The sequence below is a fragment of the Pseudophryne corroboree genome, chromosome 4 (genome assembly GCF_028390025.1).
Source record: "Pseudophryne corroboree isolate aPseCor3 chromosome 4, aPseCor3.hap2, whole genome shotgun sequence".
Lineage (NCBI taxonomy): Eukaryota > Metazoa > Chordata > Amphibia > Anura > Myobatrachidae > Pseudophryne > Pseudophryne corroboree.
Window position 1 is genome coordinate 750,543,856 of NC_086447.1, and position 18,572 is coordinate 750,562,427.

Genomic DNA, 18,572 nt, shown 5'->3' on the forward strand with positions numbered 1-18,572 from the left:
TCCTCTCTCACAGTCACATGTGCACCACGTGACTTCCTGTTCCTGTCCATGCAGGAAGCAAACTCAGCAGAGCGTCGGCTTCTGTATGAGCACACTGCAGCATGTGGCTGCAAAGGGAAAATAAAAGTGCCCTGGGGGTGGGGGGGTGGTAAGGGTGCAGGCAACATGCCTGAGCCCTCAAGTGAATATGTGAGGCGCTATCACGGAGGTGGGGGGCGACAGATTTGTAGAGACAGCATTTTCTCAGTGTGTTCTGCCGCCCTCCAGTGGCCGGCGCTCATAGGCAGCTGCCTAAAGCTGCCTAGTGATAGCGCCGGCCCTGGTGGTGGCAGGTGCAGCATACCTTGTTTTGGGCACTGCAGTGAGACTCAGACTGCAGGACACGAACTGCCCATCTTTGATTAGCAGAAGCAGCCAGCTGGATCTCCAACAAGCAGCATAAGACATCTGCAGGACAGCCCTGACACAATCACACGGGCCGCCTTCTCAAAGCTGAGCTGAGTGTGACTGCACCTAGCATGGTGGTAAAGGAAGTGGAGGAGGAAGTGCTGGGAAACTGTGCGGTGCAGTGAGGGCTAATGAAGCTTTCTGCGCTGTCATAAGTAACAGTCTAACTCAATACTGGCATTTGAACCCCGCGTCTGGGCTGGACTCTGGCCGGCTGGCAGTGGGGGATGTAGGTTGCAGTGTGAGCAGGGGGAGGCTGAAGCTGCAGCTCCAGCATCCCCATTGGTTACCACACGGACTTGCTGTTAGAGCAGCGGCGGGTCCTAGTGCCTGCCGGCTTTTTTATTAAATCTGACTGACGGAAATAGCAGTAGTGCTGCTGCTGCTGTTCTCCTTTTGAAAAAAGAAGAAGTCAGAAACGACAGGGGGGGCACGGGCCCAAGTGCCCCCTTCCTGAATCCGCCTATGGATCCAGCGATGAAGGTGCCGGAATTGACGTCACACAACCGCCCTCCAAACGCCTGGACATGCCTGCGTTCGGACCTCCACACCCGGAAAACGGTGAGTATCCGCCCCGAAACACCTCCCCGCTGTCAATCTTCTTGCGATCGCACTAGGGATCACTTTCTCCTTTCTTCTGTCGCTGGGCAACGACACGCATACGCATTGCGGGCGCCGCACATGCGCAGTTCCAACCCATTCGCACTGCAGCGAAGAACTGTTGCGTGCGAATGGGTCGGAATGACCCCCATAGGCATATCCATAGAATTGCATCCCATACAGAGTTGCGTACATACAGAGATACATCTATTCTCAGATGGCAGAGATACAAATAAGTAATCTTGTGACCAAATGCTCACAATATGTGGAAGTAGTCACTAGATTTAATGTGGCTATTAGTTTAAAATCTAACAGCTAAAATCTGTTGTTATATCACACAGTGTTCTCTGTGGGGATGGGGAAAGAACTAAAAATAAAATTGATAATAAACTATTTTATCAACAATAGCTTTTTATTTAATGCGATTTTATTAAACATTCTTGTCCTATGTATGAATACAAATCTGTCATTTGCAGAAATGGCCAATAGAAAACAACAAATGAGTCTCACTATAAAGAAATCACCATATCATTTGTTGAAGGTTTTGTCATCTGAGAGGTCACATGTCCCACAAACATATGGGCTAGTGAATAAAGCTATTTTTAGACACGGAGCATGCTGATTAACTGCACTGTGCCTTGGTTCGTTAACCTCTTGATTGGCTTTTGTTCTGCAGGAGCTCTGACGACCAGTTTCCTAGCAACCCATTAACATCACTCTCACCTGCTCCACCTGTACTCCACACCAGCAGTGATGTAGACTGGCATAATGTGTTAGGACAGAGCTGGCCTAATACACTGCAAATATTGGGGGTAATTCAGAGTTGATCAAAGCAGCAAATTTGTTAACAGTTGGGCAAAACCATGTGCACTGCAGGGGAGGCAGATATAACATTTGCAGAGAGAGTTAGATTTGGGTGGGTTATTTTGTTTCTGTGCAGGGTAAATACTGGCTGCTTTATTTTTACACTGCAATTTAGATTTCAGTTTGAACTTAAACACACCCCACCCAAATCTAACTCTCTCTGCACATGTTATATCTGCCCCCCCTGCAGTGCACATGGGCCCTCATTCCAAGTTGTTCGCTCGCTAGCTGCTTTTAGCAGCATTGCACACGCTAGGCCGCCGCCCTCTGGGAGTGTATCTTAGCTTTGCAGAATTGCGAACGAAAGATTAGCAGAATTGCGAATAGAAATTTCTTAGCAGTTTCTGAGTAGCTCGAGACTTACTCCTACACTGCGATCAGTTCAGTCAGTTTCGTTCCTGGTTTGACGTCACAAACACACCCAGCGTTCGCCCAGACACTCCCCCGTTTCTTCAGACACTCCCGCGTTTTTCCCAGAAACGCCAGCGTTTTTTTTGCACACTCCCATAAAACGACCAGTTTCCGCCCAGAAACACCCACTTCCTGTCAATCACACTCCGATCACCAGAACGATGAAAAATCCTCGTTATGCCGTGAGTAAAATACCTAACTTTTGAGTAAAATAACTAACCGCATGCGCTCTGCGAACCTTGCGCATGCACAGTAAGCGACTAATCGCAATATAGCGAAAATCGGCAACGAGCGAACAACTCGGAATGACCCCCATGGTTTTGCCCAACTGCTAACAAATTTGCTGCTGCGATCAACTCTGAATAACCCCCATTGTTCTTGCTTTAGAGCAGTGGTTCTCAAACTCGGTCCTCAGGACACCACACAGTGCATGTTTTGCAGGTAACCCAGCAGGCGCACAGGTGTATTTTTCAAGGTGTGTGTCCAGAAAAGGATAAGTCCGTCTGTCCCGGAGCCTGATTTTAAACTAAACCTGTCCAATCGCCGGCCGGCGGGCGCAGCTGATTCCTATACATCAATCAAACTACAAGTCCCATGAATCATTGCGGCGCCCGTCCGGCCGGTTTCCTGTTTGTTCCATGTGCCGATACGTCATTTCCTGTTTGGTAACCATGGTAACCTCCGTACGGCTTCTTCAGTTCATTATATACATCAGGTACTCCTTAACGTAAATCAGTCCAAACATTTAATACCTCCGGAAGGAAGAGGATATGATATTAGTATTGATTCCACTTAGTTTCAATGTAATTTTAAACGGACATTTAAAACAATCTTAGATACCAATTTTCCACATAAAGTGCACATTGCGTATATGAAAGTGACTGGTGCAGACATATAAAACCCGGAATTTAAAGTGCAAAGCATAGAGTTAGAGGGGGGGACAACTGAGACGTCTGAGAAGAAATTGTACAGATGAGGGAATATATGAGAAACAAGCAACAGAAATGAGGGATAATTTTGTTGCATCCGGTTATCAAAAGGATGCAATTGATAAAGATTTGAAAAAAGTGAAAGATATTCCCCGAGACACTCTCTTAAGAAAGAATAGAAAAGAGACAAGTAACAATTTCGAATGGTCTTTCATTACAGATTTTAATTCCAACTATAAAAAGGTAGAGAGAATTTTACAAAGGCATTGGAAGATTTTATTAAATGATCCTATTGTGGGGAATTTATTACCAGCAAGGCCAAAATGTATATACAGAAAGGCCCCCAACATAAAGAACAGACTGGTGAGAAGTGCTTTGCCACCCACCAAATCAATTTCAACGATTAAGTCGAAAGGCTTTTTTCGGTGTGGGACCTGCATAGGGTGCCGTAACATTCAGGGGGATGGGAGAAATAAAACCACAGAGGTAACAATCAATAATTATAAATATGAGATTAGGGATTTCGTGACATGCAATACGAAGAATGTTATTTACGCCATAGAGTGTGGGTGTGGACTATTTTATATTGGCCGAACGTCCAGACCCCTAAAAATCCGAATAGGAGAACATCTTAGAAACATTCGGGGGGGTCTGGACACCCATGCACTGTCAGATCATTTTAAAAAAATTCATAATAAATGTACAACACAGATCAAAAGATTTGTAGGACTCCGGGCAGTAAAAGGTCACTGGAGAAGGAAGGATTTAGCAACTCAATTAGCACAGGCTGAGATGAGAGCTATTTTTGACCTAAAAACTCTACAACCTGGAGGCCTGAATATTGATTTCGAGTTAAAATGGTTTCTTTGATTGCATTTGGAATTATTATAATTGTTGTCACCCTCTAACTCTATGCTTTGCACTTTAAATTCCGGGTTTTATATGTCTGCACCAGTCACTTTCATATACGCAATGTGCACTTTATGTGGAAAATTGGTATCTAAGATTGTTTTAAATGTCCGTTTAAAATTACATTGAAACTAAGTGGAATCAATACTAATATCATATCCTCTTCCTTCCGGAGGTATTAAATGTTTGGACTGATTTACGTTAAGGAGTACCTGATGTATATAATGAACTGAAGAAGCCGTACGGAGGTTACCATGGTTACCAAACAGGAAATGACGTATCGGCACATGGAACAAACAGGAAACCGGCCGGACGGGCGCCGCAATGATTCATGGGACTTGTAGTTTGATTGATGTATAGGAATCAGCTGCGCCCGCCGGCCGGCGATTGGACAGGTTTAGTTTAAAATCAGGCTCCGGGACAGACGGACTTATCCTTTTCTGGACACACACCTTGAAAAAGACCCGATTGAGCGGGTAGAAACGCGTTGGTGGACGTGGGGTGACGGAGGCAGCTGACTGAACCAAGACCAGACGGGAGAACCATCTGCACATATGGTCTAAAGGAACCCGGGCTATCCAACAGACTTTTATGCTGTCAAGATTATTCTATGCGAATGACCTTGCATCCTGCCGGTAATTGTTCATTTTGCAGCCTCCAGAGGATTCCCCATTATTGCTGTTATTGCACTATTGCACTTGCACTTTCTGTGAATGATTGATGCTGGAAATTGAGTTTTTAAATGTATTTTTATTAAACTGTACTTCACCATATGGCATATCTTTTTTAATTTCCTTACATGCACATGAGGAACAAATCCATTTACATTAACGTGGAGGAGGAAAGATATTGGTGAATGTATCCAGTTTTATTCATTTTACACCGTGTGTAGCGCATTGTGATTTTATTTTCTGTCACTTCTGTTGTATCAATCTATGTGTGGGGAGGGAGAGAGCACCCTCCTAGACAGAATCTTTCACATTTGCTGCTGTTCCTGAGCGCACTCTGATACTTTCCTTCACTTTCTGGTTTTATTGCACAGGTGTATTAATTGCTCACTGACACATTTTAAAAGGTCGACAGGTGGAGCAAATTATTTCACTTGTGATTCTGTGAGAACTGCAAAACATGCACTGTGTGGGGTCCTGAGGACCGAGTTTGAGAACCTGTGCTCTAGAGCAGGCATTCCCAACCACGGTCCTCAAGGCACACCAACAGTGCAGGTTTTAGTGATATCCAGGCTGCAGCACAGATGGTTAAATCAAAATAACTGAGCTACTAATTTAGTCACCTGTGCTTAAGCCTGGATATCACTAAAACCTGCACTGTTGGTGTGCCTTAAGGACCGTGGTTGGGAATGCCTGCTCTAGAGAAACCTAGTCTTGCATTTGAAGCATAACTTCCCCAATGAAGTTCAGTATTTGTGCTTTAAAAATATTACACAAGAAATAAAATTATTTTGCTTTATTTTATTTTTTTCCCATTTGGGAGGAATACCTTCTAATCGTTCATGAAGCATTTACACTTAGTGCCTAATTCATGTTTGTATCCAATGGCCAATTATCACAAAATGGAACGATTATTGGCAGACTGTGCGTGTGCTGTGCTTGCAATGCACATGCGCGAAGGTGCCGCTGCGATCTCACTTGCAATGAGAATTTAATGGAAAAGTGATTGACAGGTAGTGACTGATTGGAGGTGTTAATTGGGAGTGGTTGGAAAAACGCAGGCGCGTAATTGCCTTTTTCAGGGTGTGTATCTGCTGTTGGCTGCAAGCTCATATGTGCAAAAACACGGCGCCAGTGTCGTTACTGCTGTGTCCAGTCAGGATGCAGTTAAAATGCCGGTTTAAAATACCGACGCCAGAATCTCGACAGCCAGACGAAATCCCACCTGCCACTGAGAGGGAATAGAACCTGTGGCGAGCGAAGCAACCCACCAGGCCGGAAGGGTGGTGAGCACAGCGAGCTTGTGAGGACACTCGCTGCTGGCATTCCGGCTGATGGGATGTCAGTGTCAGTATACTGACAGCCAACATCCTGTCTGCCGATAAATCATAATTAACCTGTCCAGGCTGCATAAACATAGGTCTACCCTTAACATCAATGTTCCTCATTTTTGCATACAGGCTGTGAATGTGCATGCAGTTGTGAATGAGTTTCTGATTGCTCCGGTGGGCGTCTCTTTTCTTTTCTGGGCGCCAGCTTCACTTGCGATGGTTATCAATTCCGTAGTCTACAATTTTACCGCCACTTCCCGTTACCACCCCCAAACAGTCAATTCTTGTCAATCAGTCTGCAATGAAATCCTCAGTGTAAGCGGAATCGCAAAGGCACCTCTACACATGCGTAGTGCGATCTGCTGATAATCGGTCAGTTGTGAAAACACTGACATAGCGTACGACTCTGAATCAGGCAAATAGGGGAACATTTACTAAGCAGTGATAAGAGCGGAGAAGTGAGTCAGTGAAGAAATTTCCCCATCAACCAATCAGCAGCTCTGTATCATTTTATAGTATGCAAATTATAGATGTTACTTCAGTGCTGATTGGTTGCCATGGGCAACTTCTCCACTGGCTCACTTCTCCGCTCTTATCACTGCTTAGTAAATGTCCCCCTAAATGTGTTATTCAGCACTTCAGAGTCCGTGGGTGGTATTCAAATGATATATCACGCCCAATCTCCTTTCTAAAGTGATTCCCGTTATTGGAGCAACTTCTCCACTGGCTCACTTCTCCGCTCTTATCACTGCTTAGTAAATGTCTCCCTTACTTGGTTTCACATTAGGAACTGAACTAACAAACAAACAAACAAACAAACAAAGAGGAAACTCCCTCCCATCATGCATAGCCCCAGGTGGAGTCCCATCCTGTAGGGTCCTAGCAGGATACACATCTACATCCGTCCCTTCAAGATCATAGTAAAAGGGTAACAAAGTGTAAGGAGAATAACGCAAAGAAAGAGAATGGGTGAGTGGAATTTATGTAACATGGGGCCTAATTCAGACCTGATCGCTAGCAAGCAATTTTTGCACTGCTGTGATCAGATAGTCACCGCCTACAGGGGGAGTGTATTTTAGCTGTGCAAGTGTGAGAACGCATGTGTAGCAGAGCTGTACAAACAGATATTGTGGCGTCTCTGCGCAGCCCAGGACTTCCTCAGCCGCTGCGATCACTTTAGCCTGTCCGGGACCAGAATTGACGTCAGGAACCCACCCTGCAAACGAATGGACACGCCTGCGTTTTTACAGACACTCTCTTAAAACAGTCAGTTGATAGCCACAAATGCCTTTTTCCTGTCAATCTCCTTGCGTTCGCCCATGCGAACGGATCGGTTGCACAAACGCATGACTGAGCGGCAATCCGCTTTGTACCTGTGCGACGCGCCTGCACATTGCGGTGCATACGCATGCGCAGTTTGGATCTGATCACCCTCTGTGCAAAAACGCACAGCAGCGATCAGGTCAGATTTACCACCATAGTACCGGAAATCGGGAAGTAGGTTTGCATAAAAAATGTCCTGACTTGGTCGTATACAGGTGCGTCATGGGTGTCTGTTCATTGAGAGTAATGGCTGGGTCAGACGGTGTTTGACTATCGACTGAGGAAGACATAGCTGACAACCCGGAGTGTGGTGTGGTGTGAGGAGGGTCTGTGACATCCACTGTTACACTGGGGGCAGTAACAGTCTCCTCAGGTGGATTCAACAGGTGACGATGACTACGCTCATACACACAGTTCCATCTGCCTGAACAACATAACTGTTGGGCTGACTGTCTTCCTTTAAGATGGTGGCAGGCTTGTCATATCCTCGAGTGGTCTGTATTCGAACAGCTTGTCCTGGAAGCAGCTGAGAGATGGCATGCTCTGTACGGTCATAATTTCTTTTATTAGACATGTGATTAGTGGCAAGTGCCATCTGCACTTACTTCTGTAATTGAGGTTGTAATTGATGTTTAGTAATTGTAATTTGGGTTCTGGTGCAACGTGATAATAATCGTTGGGCAGGGGATGGTATTTCGTCCCGTGGTGTGTTGTGTAGGTTTGAGAGTGCTATAAAGATGTCAGTCTGGTCTCTTGTGTATTTTTCCAATAGATGTTTGGCCGAGCGGATAGCTCTCTCTGCAAACCCATTGGATTGTGGATACGGTGGACTGCTGGTGATGTGTGTGAAGTCCCAAGTGTGAGCAAACATCTTAAACTCATTGCCCGTGAACTGTGTGGCATTGTCTGTGATAAGTTTCTGAGGTATTTCATGTGTAGCAAAGTGAGCTTGGTAATAATAGTTGTGCTTGCAAGAGTGGGCAAATTATCAATCTGGAACCACCCTGAATAAGAGTCTACAAGAACCAGGTACTCCTTACCCCTCCATACAAAAACATCAGCTGCAATGATGAACCATGGAAGATCTGGGATGTCATGTGGACACAGAGGCTCGTGTGAAGAGCTTCACATGGGCCACAAACAGAGACCTCCCTCTCAAAGTCATTGAACATGGTTGACCAATAGAGCAGTTCCCTGGCCCTGCACTTGGTGGCCTCCAGGCTGGGGTATCCTTGGTGCAATTGCTTGGTGTAGTACTTTTGTAAGGTGTAGAGTATAACAAATCGCTGACCTCTCAAGATGATCCCATCTGACAGAGATAACTCATCTTGCATGGCAAACAACAGGCGTAAGTCTTGAGGAAGTTCCTTGGAGGACTGAGGCAAGCCTCGCAGGACAACCTGAGATAGATGTTGACACAAATCATCCGCCAGAGATTCTCTTTGCAGCTCCTCCATGCGGGCAGAGGACAGAATTTGCACAGACATCACATCATAGTCATCGTCAACCTGTAGAGGTGCAGAATGGGGAGGAATGCTCTGGAGAGGGCATCAGCCATGAACATTTCTTTGCCACGCTTGTAGATGATGTCTAGGTGGTATCTCTGTAATTTGAGCATCATCCTCTGGATACGGGCAGATGCATTATGCAGAGGCTTTCTCGTGATGGTGATGAGCGGTTGGTGGTCAGTATCGTCAGTGACTGGCCGGCCGTAGGTGAAGTCATGGAATTTGTGGCAAGCAAAAACCAACGCCAGCAGCTCTTTTCAATCTGCGCATAACGGTATTCTGTTTCCGTCAGTGCTCTGGAATGAAAAGTAATTGGTCTATTATTTTGGAGGCAGACAGCACCCAATCTGTGCTGTGAGGCATCAGCTGAGATTACCACCGGCAAATGTATATTGAAGTACTGCAGTACAGGAGGGCTGGTGAGCATGCTCTTCAAACTTGACACTGCCGTCTGGTGTGTTTCCAACCAACACCACTCTGTATCTTGGTGTAGAAGTTGTCGCAGGGGTGCAGTGATCTCACTATAATTGGGGATGAATTTGTAGTCATCCCTAAGAAACGTTGTAGACTGAGTTTGTCCACCGGCAGGGGCATGTGCTGGATGGCCGCCTTTTTGTCAGGGTCTGTGAGGTGGTGACCCACGTACGGAACTTCAGCCACTCTGAATCTGCACTTATCTGGGTTGAGCTTTAAGTTGATTGCTTGTATTCTTTACAATACCTGGCAGAGACGCTCATCATGCTCTTGCATATTATGTCCCCAGATGAGGATATCGTCGACTATAATCTCACAGGGGTATCCTGCAAACAATTGTTCCGTACACCTTTGAAACACCTCACTGCCAGTAGTCAGGCCGTATGACATGCATAAGAACTTGCATATCTCCCAGCTGGTGTCATAAAAGCAGTGAGGAGTAACGATTCTTTGTCCAACGGAATTTGCCAAAACCCACATTTGGCATCTAATGTGCAGAAGACCTTGGCTTTCCGGCATGTCAGCAATGAGGTGTACGGGATCTATGCAGATCCTTACAGTCCCATCTTTTTTTACAGCAGCTAAGACTGCAGATACCCACTGTGTTGCTTCTTCAATAGGAGTTATGATGCCAAGTGCGGTCATGTGCTCCAGCTCAGCAAGGATTTTGTCTTTTATAGCGATTGGAACCCGCCGAGGTGCCCACACTGTAGGGATAACAGATTCATCCAAGTGCATGTGGTAGATGACAGGTAGCTTGCCAATCGTGTCACAAGTGAATAAGTCCTTAAAGTCACGGAACTCTGGGGTATCATGCTGAATCAGCTGTACTTCCGGCCCGGGATGTATCAACCCAAGAAGAACACTGTCAGGCAGTCCGAGCAGTGGTCTAACATCACTATCTACTACAGATGGAGCTACGCTAATTGTGGCTCCATCTGTGAATGGGCGGGCCTGCCCGGGTGCGCCTATCACTGTTTCTGGGGCGTGCGTGCGCCCCATTCACTAGAATAGGAGTGTCTCTATGCACTCCTGGCGGGGCTATGCGGATGGATCGCCTAGTCACGCCGGGAGTGCACGTATGCGATGGAGCCGCACTAGATGAGTGTGGCTCCATCTGTATGTGGAAAAGCAATGGTGCACACATGCATTCGATAGTGGCAGTGCCTACGGTTTTGATAATTTGACCTCCATATGCCACTAAGTTTACAGTGTCTGTGTGGTCTATTGTTGCCTGAGGGCTAGTCTGGTGCAGCAGGATCCTGGACATTACATTGCATTTGGCACCAGTGTCAATTTTAATCTTCAAGGTATTGCCACTATTTTTATCACACAGGTCAGTGAAAATCTCTCCTTGGTTTGCAATTAGATCTATGCTTTCACAATATATGGTCTCAGCAGTGTGTGGTGTGGACTCCGTGCCCACGTTTTTGACTTTATGCATTTGTCTTTCTCCCTGCATCACATGTGGCTCACTGTGGGGTATATTTACTAAGATTCGTATTTTTGACGATTTCAGCCGAGATCAATCTCGGCTGACATCAGCAGTGTACGAATGCAACTTTTCGAAAAAACAAAATGGTAATTTAGTACTAAACTACCGCGTTTTTTCAATTGAGTTCACCGATGTCAAAGTAATTCGTATTGCCGGCAGTGTTTTACGGGAGAGAATAGTAAAACGCAGGGACGTGGAGGCAGTCATTCTCCCCTGTCATTAATGATTACATTAATATAAAGAAGATACTTATGACACATATTCTGTGACCTAAGTATATGCTTTATATTATTGAAATAATTTTAAAACTGGTTCAAATTTGTTTTGGAGGCACCGAGAGCGGTGCCTCCTGCGGATAATGACAAAAGGCCGGAAATGGGGGCGGTCAGGGGGCGGGGCCAAGGAGAGGGCTGTAAAAGCCCATTAAAAAAAGCTGGTCAAGCGGCAGATGTGTGAGTGCCTCAGTGACAGGGGCGTGCTTTCAGCCCATATATAAGCACGCCCCTGTCACTGATGCAAATTTGATTGGGAACCAGAATATAAACAAATGAACATCCCATCAGTTCCGCTGACGATCACCGTCCTGCAGCTGTTCTCCCGACTCGGCCAGACCCTCTAACTTCTTGTGAGACCCTGGGCGCCTCTGCTCCCCCTAACTACGCGGCGGGCGCTGCTGAATTCACTCACCGCTCACCACCGCGCATCAGCCCCAGCCCCACCGCTCATCACCACCGCTCATCAGCCCCCCCCCCGCTCACCGCCGCCACTCGTCACCACCGCTCATCAGGTACCCCCCCCCCCGCTCACCTTAGCAGCTCATCACCCCCAGCCCCCCCGCACACCGCCGCTGCCCCTAATCACTGCTCAGTGCTCATCACGCCCCCGCTCATTACCCCCAGTACCCGTCCCCGCCGCTCATCACCCACAGCCCCCCCGGTCACCGCCGGCGCTGCTCATCACCGCTGAGTGCTCAGGATGCCCCCGATCACCCCCAGCCCCCCTCCTCATCACATCATCATCCCCAGCCCCCACCCCCGCTCACCGCCACTCATCACAGCTGCACATCACCCGTCATCACCCCCAGCTCCCCCCTCATCTCAGCAGCTCACCGCTCATCACCCCCAGCCCCCCCTCATCACAGCAGCTCACCGCTCATTACCCCCAGCCCCCCCCCTCATCACAGCAGCTCACCGCTCATCACCCCCAGCCCCCCCTCATCACAGCAGCTCATCACCCCCAGCCCCCCCTCCTCACAACAGCTCACCGCTCATCACCCCCAGCAACCCCCCCTCATCACAACAGCTCACCGCTCATCACCCCTAGCAACCCCCCTCATCACAACAGCTCACCGCTCATCACCCCCAGCAACCCCCCCTCATCACAACAGCTCATCACCCCCAGCAACCCCCCCTCATCACAGCAGCTCACCGCTCATCACCCCCAGCCCGCTCACCACCGATCATCACAGCTGCTCACTGCCCATCACCCCCCCGCGCTCAGCGCCGATCCTCACCCTCAGCTCACCGCCACTCACTGCTCATCAACTCCCCCCCACTCAGCATCGCTCATCACCCCCAGCTCAGCGCCACTCACTGCTCATCACCTCCCCCAGCTCACCGCCGCTCACTGCTCATCACCCTCCCCCCAGCTCAGCACCGCTCACTGCTCATCACCCTCCCCCCAGCTCATCACCCTCCCCCCAGCTCATCACCCTCCCTCCAGCTCAGCGCCGCTCACTGCTCATCACCCTCCCCCCAGCTCAGCGACGCTCACTGCTCATCACCCTCCCCCCAGCTCATCACCCTCCCCCCAGCTCAGCAACGCTCACTGCTCATCACCCTCCCCCCAGCTCATCACCCTCCCTCCAGTTCATCACCCCCAGCTCACCGCCGCTCACTGCTCATCACCCTCCTCCCAGCTCATCACCCCAGCTCAGCGCCGCTCACTGCTCATCTCCCCTACCCCCTCACTGCCGCCCGCCGTTCACCTGCCAGCTGAGCTGAGCTGGGCTGTCAGCTGGAGGGAGTGCAAGAGAAGTTGCAGAGGCTGGCCGCAGCATCTGGCAATATTATGTGAGAGACCACAGCCGCTATGACAGACACTGATGACTGGTGAGTAGCTTGTAAACTCCCCCCACCCTGTGGCGCTGATCTATCTTTTTGTCGGTGGGTGCCGTGAGGTAATTACGTCGCCGTGGCTGCCCACGCAACAGACCAGGAGGCTGACTGTGAGCTAGGGGTGGAGCCGCGGGCCGAGGAATTTACAGCTCGTGGCTCCACCCCCAGCTCACAGTCAGCCTCCTGGTCTCTGGGGTATTGGGCGGCTGGGGGAAGCTGTAGTGTCGGGCCGTGCCCAGGGCTTCACTGACACTATCCTGTGCTTACCCCCACTGGCGGCTCATGTGATGTTTGTATACACCACATGAGCCGCCAGCGGGGGTGAGAGGGTGACTATAAGGACCTGCACATGGCCGGGTGGCCCCGTGGGTGTTCATCATTTTCCATGGGTGCTCAGGCTCGGCGCCTGTGCCCCCACCCCCATCCCATCGGCAGCACCCCCCATACTGCTACTTTGCCTTCTCTCCCCTAAGCTCCATCCCTCCCCCCAAGCGGCTCTTCCGTAGTGTAAGGTGTATAAGCAGCTCTCCTGTGGTGTGACGTGTATAAGCGGCTCTCCTGTGGTGTGACATGTATAAGCAGATCTTCTGTGGTGTGACGTGTATAAGCAGCTCTCCTGTGGTGTGACGTGTATAAGCGGATCTTCTGTGGTGTGACGTGTATAAGCGGCTCTCCTGTGGTGTGACGTGTATAAGTGAATCTTCTATGGTGTGACGTGTATAAGCGGCTCTCCTGTGGTGTGACATGTATAAGCGGCTCTCCTGTGGTGTGACGTGTATAAGCGGCTCTCCTGTGGTGTGACGTGTATAAGTGAATCTTCTATGGTGTGACGTGTATAAGCGGCTCTCCTGTGGTGTGACATGTATAAGCGGCTCTCCTGTGGTGTGACGTGTATAAGCGGCTCTCCTGTGGTGTGACGTGTATAAGCGGCTCTCCTGTGGTGTGACGTGTATAAGCGGATCTTCTGTGGTGTGACGTGTATAAGCTGCTCTCCTGTGGTGTGACGTGTATAAGCGGATCTTCTGTTGTGTGACGTGTATAAGCGGATCTTCTGTGGTGTGACGTGTATAAGCGGATCTTCTGTGGTGTACCGCTCCCGATAGGCTGCCGGTTGGCAGCAGATTTGAAATAGTAGCGCTGCAGTCATAGGAGCCGCAGTGCCACCGCCCTCTGCCTCCTCCTCGCTACACCTCCACCACCCTCAGCTGCGCCACCGCCGCCCTCAGTCTTTCTCTGCACCTCTACCTCCTCTGCACCAATGCCGACCACAGCCTCCTCATCCACTGCAGACCACAGCATCCTTAGCACCTACGCTGCTAAATAGGTAATCTTACCCTGCTGCCTTTCTCTCCCTAGTTCCTACAGTATGCCCTTGCTGTCCCTCTCTCTGTCACTCTCCCGATCCCAATGTCCCTGCTGTCTCTTTCCCTGTCCCTCTTTCACTCTCCCTGTCCCTATGTCCCTGCTGTCACTCTCCCTGAATTTTTTCTCATTCCATGTGGCATAATATGAATTTTGGCTCATATCTTGTGCTATAATGTGAATTTCGGCTCATACTATGTGCTATAATGTGAATTTCGGCTCATACCGTGTGCTATAATGTGAATTTCAGCTCATACCGTGTGCTATAATGTGAATTTTGGCTCATTCTGTGTGCTATAATGTGAATTTTGGCTCATTCTGTGTGCTATAATGTGAATTTTGGCTCATTCTGTGTGCTATAATGTGAATTTTGGTTCATTCTGTGTGCTATAATGTGAATTTTGGCTCATAACGTGTGCTATAATGTGAATTTTGGCTCATTCTGTGTGGTGTAATGTGAATTTCGGCTCATAATGTGTGCTACAATGTGAATTTTGGCTCATTCTGTGTGCTAAAATGTGAATTTTGGCTCATTCTGTGTGCTATAATGTGAATTTTGGCTCATTCTGTGTGCTATAATGTGAATTTTGGCTCATTCTGTGTGCTATAATGTGAATTTCGGCTCATAATGTGTGGTATAATGTGAATTTTGGCTCATAACGTGTGGTATAATGTGAATTTTGGCTCATTCTGTGTGCTATAATGTGAATTTCGGCTCATTCTGTGTGCTATAATGTGAATTTTGGCTCATACCATGTGCTATGTGAATTTCCGCACATACTGTGTGGTATAATGTGAAATGGGCACCAGTACTAGACAGTATTAGGGGTCCTACTATTGTGGTGTATAAGGAGTATATGGTGTGGTTAACTACACTGAAGGACATGCCCCCTTGTGAGTGGCCACGCCCCCTTATCCAGAGCGCACGCGCCTTCTGCGCGCACATAATTGCAACCTTCACTTTCCCATACCCCCACTTCAACCACTGTGAGGGATGGTATTAGAATCCTGGCGCTTGAGATGACGATGGTCAGAATACCGAAAACTGTTAGGTCCCTCCTGTAAACGTCGGTTTACGTACAGGACTAAAAGCAACACCTTAAAAAGACATTTCATACACTTTAAATGGAGTCGCTGCGGCCGCTGTACTTAATCCTCAACCTACGTACTTAATGCACCATTAGCGTACAGAGCCCCATACCGTGTACGTACTTTGCGTACAAACGCCGCGCTGGCTGTACAAAGTACACTCAGTGCGTACACACCCAAAGATACTCCGTGAGGCCTTAACAGCTAACTATGTGATAGTAATACACTTATAACCTTAGCAGGGAAAGGAAAACATGACACCAGTTTATATTTAAAATGCCGGGTTCCGACACCACAACATATTATTACTGAAAGGGGGTTATAATAACAAAGCAATACAATACAATAGAATAATGGCTACAGTCAATGGTACATACGTGTTTGGTTTTGTCGCCTGCGTTTCCCAGTCTGGTCCTCAGTCATCTGGGTAGATAACCTTTAGAGTCTGAGTCTGACCAGGCATGCAGCTGGCTCTTTTATACAATCTTCCAAAACTTAACACAATGGATACTGTAATCTCTTTGTCCATTGGACACAGGGATGGTCATTTACAGTACAGGAGAGGTCATAGGTTGGTTTGAATAGGTGGGCGATGTCTGCTCCAGATGCACTTGTGGGTGGTCTCCTCTGGGTTCCCGCCGCTTACCAAATGTACAGTAAATACAGTTTATATTTATATTCTGCTCCTGCACATAACTATTCGCAGGAACGTGCGATCTTCTGCAAACCAACACCGGAATATTGCCCTTAAAATACCCTACAGCTGGATACCAAACACCACCTTATAACCTTGTTCTGTCCCCTCCTATCCTGTAAAGGTGAATCCCTTTGTTCTGATACCATTTAAATTGTAGTAACTTGCTGGTGTGATGCGAGGAGACTATGTGTACATTGTGCACTATTTGGATTAAATATGTAATGTGTTTTGATGGCTTTTCCCTGCGTTCACAAACTCTACTGTAAATACTCATACCACACGCTAATGCGCAGGACCAACCATGCACAAATTGCGAATATGCGCACGCACGGCAGAACAAGTACACGCACGGCGGCGATCTGTGTGTAGTTTGTACGTGATGTGTGTACTGCAATATTTTTCGACTTTGACACTCCCTGCTGCAGCTTGTTCCTAAACTGCGCTAGGTAGAGCCCATTCCTAAACTGATACTGCTGGCCAGGGATGACTCTGCTTGTCTCTAGCCTCCACCACAAGCAGCAGTGCAGCTGTTTGGAGACCTCCTGCTTCTGGCGGAGAATGGAGGTGAGCAGAGTCTGTCCCCATACTGCCCAAAAGGAGGCTCCAGAATCTGCCCCCTACTGCTGTAGTGCAGGTAGGAGACACAAGAACAGCAGGCACAGCCAGGAGCGGTGAGGACAGGCTATAGGGGGTCATTTCGAGTTGATCGCTCGCTGGCTACTTTTAGCAGCCATGCAAACGCATTGTCGCCGCCCACGGGGGAGTGTATTTTCACTTTGCAGAAGTGCGAACGCCTGTGCAGCAGAGCGCCTGCTAAATCATTTTGTGCAAAACAAGACCAGCCCTGTAGTTACTCTTCCTGTGCGTTGATTCTTATGATGGGGGGGAGCGGCTTTTGACGTCAAAACACCCGCCCAGCGTTCGCCCAGATATGCCTGCGTTTTTCTAAGCACTCCCTGAAAACGGTCTGTTGACACCCAGAAACACCCACTTCATGTCAATCTTCCTGCGTTCGGCCATGCAACAGGAATGTTCGTTAGATTCTGTGCAAACCCACGATGCTCATTGTACCCGTATGACGCGCCTGCACATTGTGGTGCATACGCATGCGTAGAAATGCTGATTTTTAGCCTGATCGCTGCGCTGCGAACAATGGCAGCTAGCGATCAACTTGGAATGACCCCCATCATGATATGGATTGTATGAGGAAGGGGGCCCCAAATCTGTGCATTGCTTAGAGCCCCATGAGGTCTAAACTCACCTCTGGCAGCGGCCATAGCGGTGACTTTAGTGGGCATGCCTCACCAGCCACTGACCTCACTGCACGTCACTGGTAAAACACTGCCGGACTTAACACAATGAAGCCCGGCCGGATCAGTGAGATCCGTGCAGCTCTTCATTGTGTACAGTATCAAAAGTGTTAAAAATCTTGAAAAAAATTGTGCGGGCTCCCCCTTCCTAAGCATAACCAGCCTTGGGCTCTTTGAGCCGGTCCTGGTTGTTTAAATACTGGGGAAAAATTGACTGGGGTTCCCCAGTATTTACAAAACCAGAACCGGGCTCTTGGGCTGGTTCCAAAAATACGGGGGACAAAAGACGTAGAGGTCACCCATATTTTTTAAACCAGCACCGGGCTCCACTAGCCAGGGAAATAATGCAACAGCCGGGGGACACTTTTATACTGGTCCCTGCAGCCGTGGCATTACCCCCCCAACTAATCACCCCTGGCCGGAGTTCCCTGGGGGAGTGGGGACCCCTTAAATCAAGGAGTCCCCCCCCTCCAGGCACCCAAGGGCCAGGAGTGAAGCCCAAGGCTGTCGCACCCAGCCCTGGGCTGTGGATGGGGGGCTTATAGCCTTTTCAAGCCTCCCCCGCTTGCTGGTACTTGGAGAACCACAAGTTCCAGCATGCAGGGAAATAACAGGCCCACTAGTACCTGTAGTTCTACAACAAAAGAAATACCTAAATAAAAACATTACACACACACCGTGACAGTAAATCTTTAATAAACATACATGCACACTTACACACTCATACATACTTACCTACATCCCACGCCGCCATTCACGTCCACTTCTCCATGTAGAATCTAATAGGAGTACCTGTAATAAAAAATATACTTACAAACAATCCAGTGATGATCTGTCCTCTTCGTTCCTGAAATAATCCACGGGTTAAAAAATAATAATAATGTGCAAGTCCCGGTCCAATGAAATAAAGGGGTTCCATGTTTACACATGGAACCCCTTTCCCCGAGGGACCCCCCGTGACTCCTGTCACTAGAGGACACGGCAGCCAATCAGGGAGCGCCACGTCATAGCGCTCTCTTGATTGGCTGTGCGCTCCTG